We start from the raw sequence: 7910 nt of genomic DNA, 5'->3' as shown, positions 1-7910 counted from the left end.
ATTTCACAAATGCCATTCTTAAAATCCCATATTATTATAAATTATAAGCACACATAGCTGAGTATCCCATAATAAACCCTGTAAGGTAGAATCATAGTTCATACTTTAAAAAACTGTTATAGGCATTTGAAAGCTGATAGCTGCAGCATTTCTTGGCACACAGTATATGTAATTAGTGTAGTAGAATTATGAGATTAGATGGGATCTTGAGACGTTTGTTATGGCATGGAGGGCCTTAGCAGTTGGGAAAGAAGCACTTTGGTGGTGGTAGAAGTCTTTTAGATTGGAATGCAGTACTGAATGTATATTAGCACAGAAAAGGTTCTCAATGTGCTCACTGCCGGAGGTAAAGGAACTGAAATGATACAACTAAAGTTTCAGGAAAACAGATCTGAGTCTAAAGGAAGTTTAGGCTCAGGGTAGTTCCGTTGGTAGGGTGCCCACTCTGCTTGAAGTCCTGGGTTCAGTGTTCAGCACTTCATACCCTGTCACTCCAGAGGTGGAGGCTGGAAAAGCCACAGAGTCTCCTGTGGCTAAATAGCTATTCCAAAACAAAAAAGAAAATTGGGAGGCTGAAGAGATGATGGTTCAGTGAGTATTGGTGCTTGCTGTGGAGGCAAGAAGATCCCAGTTCAAATCCCCATCTCCCTTATAAAATCTGGGCACAGCCATACATGTCTGTAACTCTAGCCTGGGGAGTGTGGGCAAACACAGGTGGGTCCTGGGAGCTTGGTGGCCATCCATCCTAGCTCAAACAGCAATATCAGATTCTGTGAGAGACATTATGTAAAAACATCTAAGGTGGAGAACAATGGAAGGCAGCTGAGACCCTACCCTCACCTACACACACACACACACACACACACACACACACACACACACACACACACACACACACACTAAAAGCAAGAGAAAACATGTAGAAAATATATGCTGTGTTCACACACAGTCCTGTCTCATAACCTATTTTTCCCCTTTTATAGAATGTCTTCTAAAATTACTCAGAGTATATTCTACTCCTCGACAATTTCCTATGTGTAAACACCGTGTCTAGATCACATCTGCATTCAACTCTTCCCCTCCAGTCCTCCCAAGGTGCCCCCAACCAGTCCACTTTAGGCTCCTCCTCATTTTTCATAACCCAGTGAGTCCACTTAGGCTGCTTCTTGGAAGGTGGACTGACCGTGTTGGCTTCACCTTGTGCAAGTGACTGACGACTGCGGTGACTTCGTGGATGCACCAGCCACATCATGACGAGAAGACAGCCCTCTCCCCACCCTCCACCTCTTACAGCCTCTGGGCCCCCTTTTCCTCCATGTTCCCTGAGTCTTGGGGGAGGCGTTGGCATGTATGTCTCATTAGGGATGGGCACTTCATAGTCACTTCTGTAGCAGTTGGGCAGTTGTGAGCCTGCTCTAACTGCCAGCCACTTTGAGAGAAGCTTCTAGTCTGGTCAAGACTGAAGGCCGTGCTGATTAAAACAATGTCTTAATGCCAGCTTTTACACTGGCCTCCTAAATGACACACCGATCGATCTGTGCCCTAATAAATCTGAATATTAGTAGCAAATCGAATACCTGCTAATTGTTAACAATTCTATAGGCAAATTACTAATGAAACTTGTATAAATGTATTTTAAGTAAAATATTGATCTATAAGATTTTAATTGATATAAAGGGTTATGGCTGTTATCTCCCCCAAATTCAAACATTAAAACCATCTACAATATCACAGTATTAAGAAAAGAATTTCATATACAATTAATACTTAAAATTCCTGTTATATTGTAATTATATTGAGACTGTCCCCTGCCACACCATATATATACTGATTAAAAAGAGGTGGGAGCTGGGCATGGTAGTACACAACCTTTTTCTCACTACTTGGGAGGCTGAGGGGAGGGCGGGGGTGGCAAGTGTCTCTGAGTTTGAGGCCAGCGTGGTCTTCAGAGTGAATTCCGGGACAGCCAGAGTTACACAGAGAAACCCTGTCTCTAAAAACAGAGGTGGTGGTGGTGGCGGCGGCAGTGGCGGTGAAAGCCATTGCGAACAGGGTGAATGACCTTTAAAAGGGGCCGGAGGGAGCTTGTTTGCCCCTTTGCCTTTCCACTCTTTGAGGATGTGTAGTCGTGTCCATCTGTGAAGAGTGGGCCCCAAGCAGACCCTGCACGTGCTGGTGTCTTCATCGTGAACACCCCGGTTTCTAAAACTATGAACAACACCCTGATGCCTATAAATCACTCAGTCTAAGGTATTTTGTTACAGTGTTCCCAGTGCACCAAGACATGCATCACAGTAAGTTTAGAGACTCTGGCAGCCTCTCACGTTTGGTTGAGTGTAATCTAACACTGAGTGCTTGAAGCACACCCCGGGTTCCTCAGATGCATTTTGTTAAACCCTCAGTGACCTCAGGGCGGGGTCCATCATTAGTCTCGCAGCTCTATTACAAGTGTGGACGTTGAAGACTCTACCCCGTATGTCCACAACAACCCCAAGGCAGTGTATGAACTGAGCAGTTCTCTTCCCCCAGATAGGACCTTTTAATTCTACGCTCTTGCTCTCTATTTTATTGTTAATTTGTTTTTCTGTGCCAGGGGTCCAGTTAAGGGCCGCATGCGTTGTAGACAGGTGCTCTACAAACCCAGCCGTGTGTCAGTTTGCTCTCTATTTCAATGGCAGTTGTGGCAGGCATCTTTATAGCTACTTTTCATTAAGTTTGTTTTTAGACAGTTTCACACATGGGTGTACACAGTGCATGCTGACCACTCACCCCCTCCTCCCCACAAATCTTTCAAGTTCATAATTACTCATTTTGTTTTGTGACTCACTGAGTTTAACCGGAGCCATCCATGTGGCCAGAGTTTGGCAAACTTACACTTTTATGAATAAAATGTAGCCACCTGTCTTTCCCTAGTGTATTAGTTACTTTTCTGTTGCTGTGATAAAAAATATCCGAACCAAAAAAATACCCCAACCAAAAGCAACCTTAGTGAGAAAGGGTTCATTTTAACTTAGAGCTTGAGCTGGACTCCATCACGGAGGGGATGGTAGAGGACCAGGCAGGGAGGCGTCGCGGCAGGGGCAGGAAGCAAGCATGGCACCCTCTATGCAGGAATTAGAGGAAGCAGAAAGTGGGGCCAGGCAGTAAAACCCCACTCCTCACCCACAGTGCTGTACTTCCTTCTTGAAGGTCTCACCTCCTAAGGTTATGCACCCCAACCCTCCAAATAGCGCCACCAACAGGACTCTTTGGGGGCAGCACTCGTTCAGACTGCTGCTTCCAGAAGTGGTGCGGCTGTGTGAGCAGCGTTTCAAGACTTGAAATGCATCAACGGCCCCCAGAATCTTCGTGCCGTGTCCTCCACAGAGTCCGAGGCTGTTCCCGATCCCTTCCTACTGTGCCTGCCACTCAAATGAACTTCCTGACTGTTCTTCCTAATTTTATGGACAACTGGAAGATCCTCAAAGCTGTACTTGGTGTGGACGATTAATTTGCATTTCAGAGAACTAGCTTCTTATAAAGGTGGTAAAATTAGACACAGGTGGTCACGTCCATGACCCCCCCACCCCGCCCCTTAGTTATTTTGCATGTATGGTTAGACTAGACAGGAGGAAGGGCTTGTTTCACAGAGCTATCATTTACCTGAAATCTGATTTTAATTTACCCACTGCCCTCTACACTGTCTGATTCTGTGTGCTTTGCTGGTGATTACAGTTGCACCTCAGCACTTGGCCTTTTCATCTTTCTGAATATTTTCCCTGTTTAATTAATGAAGGAATGGAAATTTAGGGAGTTCTGATTAACATAATTATTAACGTTTTGGTTTTATATGCAAGAATTATGCAGATTATTTTCATAGGTATCTCTTAGGAGGATGTATTCATATATTGTTAGTAGTATGAGTTTTGTAAGAAATTTCCAGGAAGGCAGACTCCAGGCTCAGAGGTTGTAAAAACCACAGCAGGAAATCCTCTCCTCTACCTAAACTGTTATCACAGCCTTCTACAATGGCTACTTTGTATCAACCATGGAACTGACCATGGGAGTTAGCGAGCTGAGCACAGTTGAGAGATAGACTGTGTGTATGTATGTGCAAGTCAGGGGTGGGAGAATTAGGGAAGAATAAAACTGTTAGGAAATAGAGAAGGGAAGGGGCGGGGTACTTCCCTCAGAGCAGGTAAACACTTGGTGGAGGATGCTGGGAAAGCAATCCAAACACTGTACAGTGCTTGAGCATCTGGGACAGCATCATCTTCTCCAAGAGCTCAGATTCTCACGTTGCCGTCCTCCTTCCTCCAGCAAGAATCTGGCATACTGTGGCAGTTCTTGCTTTTCCTATACTTTTAGTAGGGATGTGAGACACCTGAATTACTAAGGACCCAGCCTCCCTTGATGCTGTTTTTCAAAATAGCAAAAAGATTTTATGTGGCTGAGGTGAGATATTGAATGGGAAAAAACTATTTAAAAATAGCCTCCCTTAGTTTGGGAGTGAGGCAAATGATGCCAACTTGCAGGAGCATCAGAAAGCTGCTAGGTCCTGCTGAAGCCCCGCTCCCTCTACCCTTCATTGCAGTAAACTCACAAGTGGAAAATGGGTTACCAATGAGCTCCTCACCCTGGGCCTCCTCTTGCTCCAGCCTCAGCTCAAATGTAAAACATCGATGCAGTGTTGTAACTGAAGTTATCCTGTTCCTGCCCAGCTCCTGTGGCCCTGCGGCCACTTGGACCCAAGTAAACACACAGAGACTTATATTATTTACGAACTGTATGGCCATTTGCTCAAGCTTATTACTGACTAGCTCTTACACTTAAATTTACCCACAATTCTTATTTATGTTTAGCCACGTGGCTTGGTACCTTTTCCCAGTTCTGCCTTCACATCTTGCTTTTCATGGTGGCGGCTGGCAATGTCTCCCGACTCAGCCTTCCACTTCCCAGCATTCTCCTCTCTCTTTTTCCCTGACTAGACTTCCTGCCTGGCTACTGGCCAATCAGCACTTTATTTACTAACCAATCAGAGCAACACATTCACAGCATACAAATATCCACAGCACAGTGTCTACACATTACCTTCTCCACCTTAAATAGAGTTTTCAGTCAAGGTGTCGTCACCCTCTGTGATTTGGGTTAGAAAGTCTGTAATTTTGTTTACTGGGGGGTTTTGAATGTTTGCAAAAAAAGTTTAAACTCAAAGGAATTGTGATACCATATTTTAAAAATGGAAACCATTATCACAAATTCAATTTCACAATATTTACTTCCAGGAACCAGAGTGAAGTCTCCAGAGAACCACGACTAGTTCTTAGCTCATTTCACACTGGAAAGGGTCTGCTCTGTTGCCAGCGTGGTTCTGAACCACACACTTTGTCTTTGGTTGAGGCTTCCCCAAGAGAGCCTGAGTGTGTGCCGGCAGCCCTCCCTGTTCATCATTTGTCTTTCAGGAAACAGCTCCGTTCATTCATGGTGGTGGTAGGCACATGTCTCAGGATGGGCACAGCCAGCTCCACAGCTCCCTTGGCAGATCTCAGCACTGGCTGTGGGTGACAGACCATAGAAGCACATTTGGAAAGAGATCAGGAGAACTCTGACAAGGACATGAATCTGTGAGGGGTCTCCGCTGCTGTGAGGCTAGGAGAGAAAAGGCTGTGTTGCCGCAGCCGGAGTCTGTGGGACTTAAGGCTATCAGGAAGGTGCTGAGTTCATGCAGAGGAGAGGCGGAGGAGTCAAGACTGAAGAAAGAAGAGGCAGGAGGTGTTGAGCGGGGAGTAAAAGGGCAGTGCCAAGGCTCTGTCATGGAGCTTGTTCTGCTGGGGCTCTACTCTGGAGCCTAGCTCTGGCCTTAGTGAAGTACCAGGTCTTGCTGTCCATTGAGGATGTCTAAGTGGTAACAGCCAGGGCTGAGGCCCTGTTACAGACTGACCGGACTGGGGGGAGTGTGGCAGATGCTCGGATGCTGATGATGGCAGGTGAAGCCCAGTGTGGTCACTGTGGGTAAGTTAGTCAACGGTTATGTCTTAGAGTCCTCTCTCTCCGTGTGTCCTTCCCTTCCCCTCTCCCCTCCCCCACCTCCTTTCCCCTCTCCTTTCTGTCCCTTTATGGACCTGGGAGTGCCAGAGCCTCAGGCATGCTGGGCAGATCCTCACCCACTGGGCCACACACCCAGGTCTGCCTCATGTTTCTCATACACACGAACGGAAAATGATAGTCCTGCCTCCAATAGCTGCCATGATGCAGTAAGAGGGTCTATATAGAGTGCTTCAGAGTGTGCCTGGTGCTTAATAGATATTGGGTGCTCTGACTTCTTGGTAATCTAATTCTTACCACTAGAGAAGGGAAAAAGGCCTCTCTTTCCCAAGACTTTCCTCTCCTGTCCTTGTTTTTCTTTTCCTGGATAACCTACTGACTGTTCAAACTCAGCTTCCATACCAGCCCACCCACCCCCATACAGATCAACTGCTGCCCTTACCTTCCCCTCATATTCTCACAGACTATGTCTGGACAGCACGTTTGGTCTTCCCATCTAAAGTTTGTCTCAAGTTTAACTTTGAGAATGTGGGAAAGGGATGGTTGACCTCAGGGTCCCCAGAACCTACCCACTATCTCGTGTGGTTAACACCTCCACACAGATGGGTAGACACCAAGGACCAGAGTCCCAGCTCCCTCCTCAGCCCCACTTCACTGTGGCCCATGGGGTTCCTGCCTCGGGTGGAGACCTGTTTCTTGTTCTCTTTATCTAAGCAAAACAGACAGTTGGGTGATTATCAAGTGATTCTGGCGAGGGAAGCAGCCAGCACGCATGTTTGTATCCAAGTTGCCCAAGTTGGCTGGCTCCCCAGGCTGCAGTTATTGGGATAATTGCTCAATCTTCTCCTTGGCTTTTCTTGTGTGAATGTAGCCACAGTGTGCAGCCCCCTCACCGGCTCTTGTTGAATGTTGCCGAGGCCTTTCTTTTCACCAGCAGTAGCTGTTATGGGGCATCAGCTCACTTTGGTCCATAAGTCCTCCAAGAGGACTGAGAGGTTGGGAGGCCCATTGCTCTCTTCATGTTCGGAAAATCTGTGTTGACTTTGCATTTTGGAGAAAAGAGGTGATTCTCTCTCTCTCTCTCTCTCTCTCTCTCTCTCTCTCTCTCTCTGTCTCTCTGTGTGTGTATGTCTGTCTGTCTCTTTCTCTATGTCTTTCTCTCTGTCTCTCTGAGTTTCTGTGTGTCCCTGTGTATCTCTTGATGTGTCTCTCTCTGTCTCTCTATTTGTGTCTCTCTGTCTCTCTGTCTGTCTCTCTTACACACACACACACACACACACACACACACACACACACACCACTTCTGTTGTGAGTTTTACATGGTGGGAATCTTTCACAGCTTTGTCTTCAGATGTGGATATTGCCTGTGACGCCATATCACTGGAGTTATTGTGACAATCACAGAATTAGTTAGTTTGTGTCATCCTGGCACTCTAGAGTCACTTTAGAGGAAAGGACTTCAACTGAGATGATCCCTCTATCACACTGGTCTGCAGGCAAATCTATTGGGGGCATTTTCTTGATTAATGGTTAATATGGGAGGGCCAGACCACTGTAGACAGTGGTCCTGGATTGTCTAAGAAAGCAGGCTGATCAAGCCACAGGGAGCAAGCCAGTAAGCAGCATTCCTCCGTGACCTCTGCTCCAATTCCTGCCTCTAGGTTCCGGCCTTGAGTTCTGCCCTGACTACTCTTCACAGTGGATGGTAAGCTGCATGCTGAGATAAATCCTGCCTCCTCAAGTTGCTTTTGATCAGTGTTTCATAACAACAGCAAGAGCAAAAGCAAACTAAAATAAGTCATGTCCAAACTCCAGCCTGCCTCTTGCTCCTTAAGTGCCTTGGACCAACTTAAAATGAATCTGTTTGTCTCGGGCCTGTCTCTAGG

The sequence above is a fragment of the Peromyscus californicus genome, unplaced genomic scaffold, assembly GCF_007827085.1.
Source record: "Peromyscus californicus insignis strain IS unplaced genomic scaffold, ASM782708v3 Scaffold_9__1_contigs__length_137607984, whole genome shotgun sequence".
Classification (NCBI taxonomy): Eukaryota; Metazoa; Chordata; class Mammalia; order Rodentia; family Cricetidae; genus Peromyscus; species Peromyscus californicus.
The sequence above is the reverse complement of the archived record's forward strand: the minus strand, read 5'-3'. Positions refer to the sequence as shown.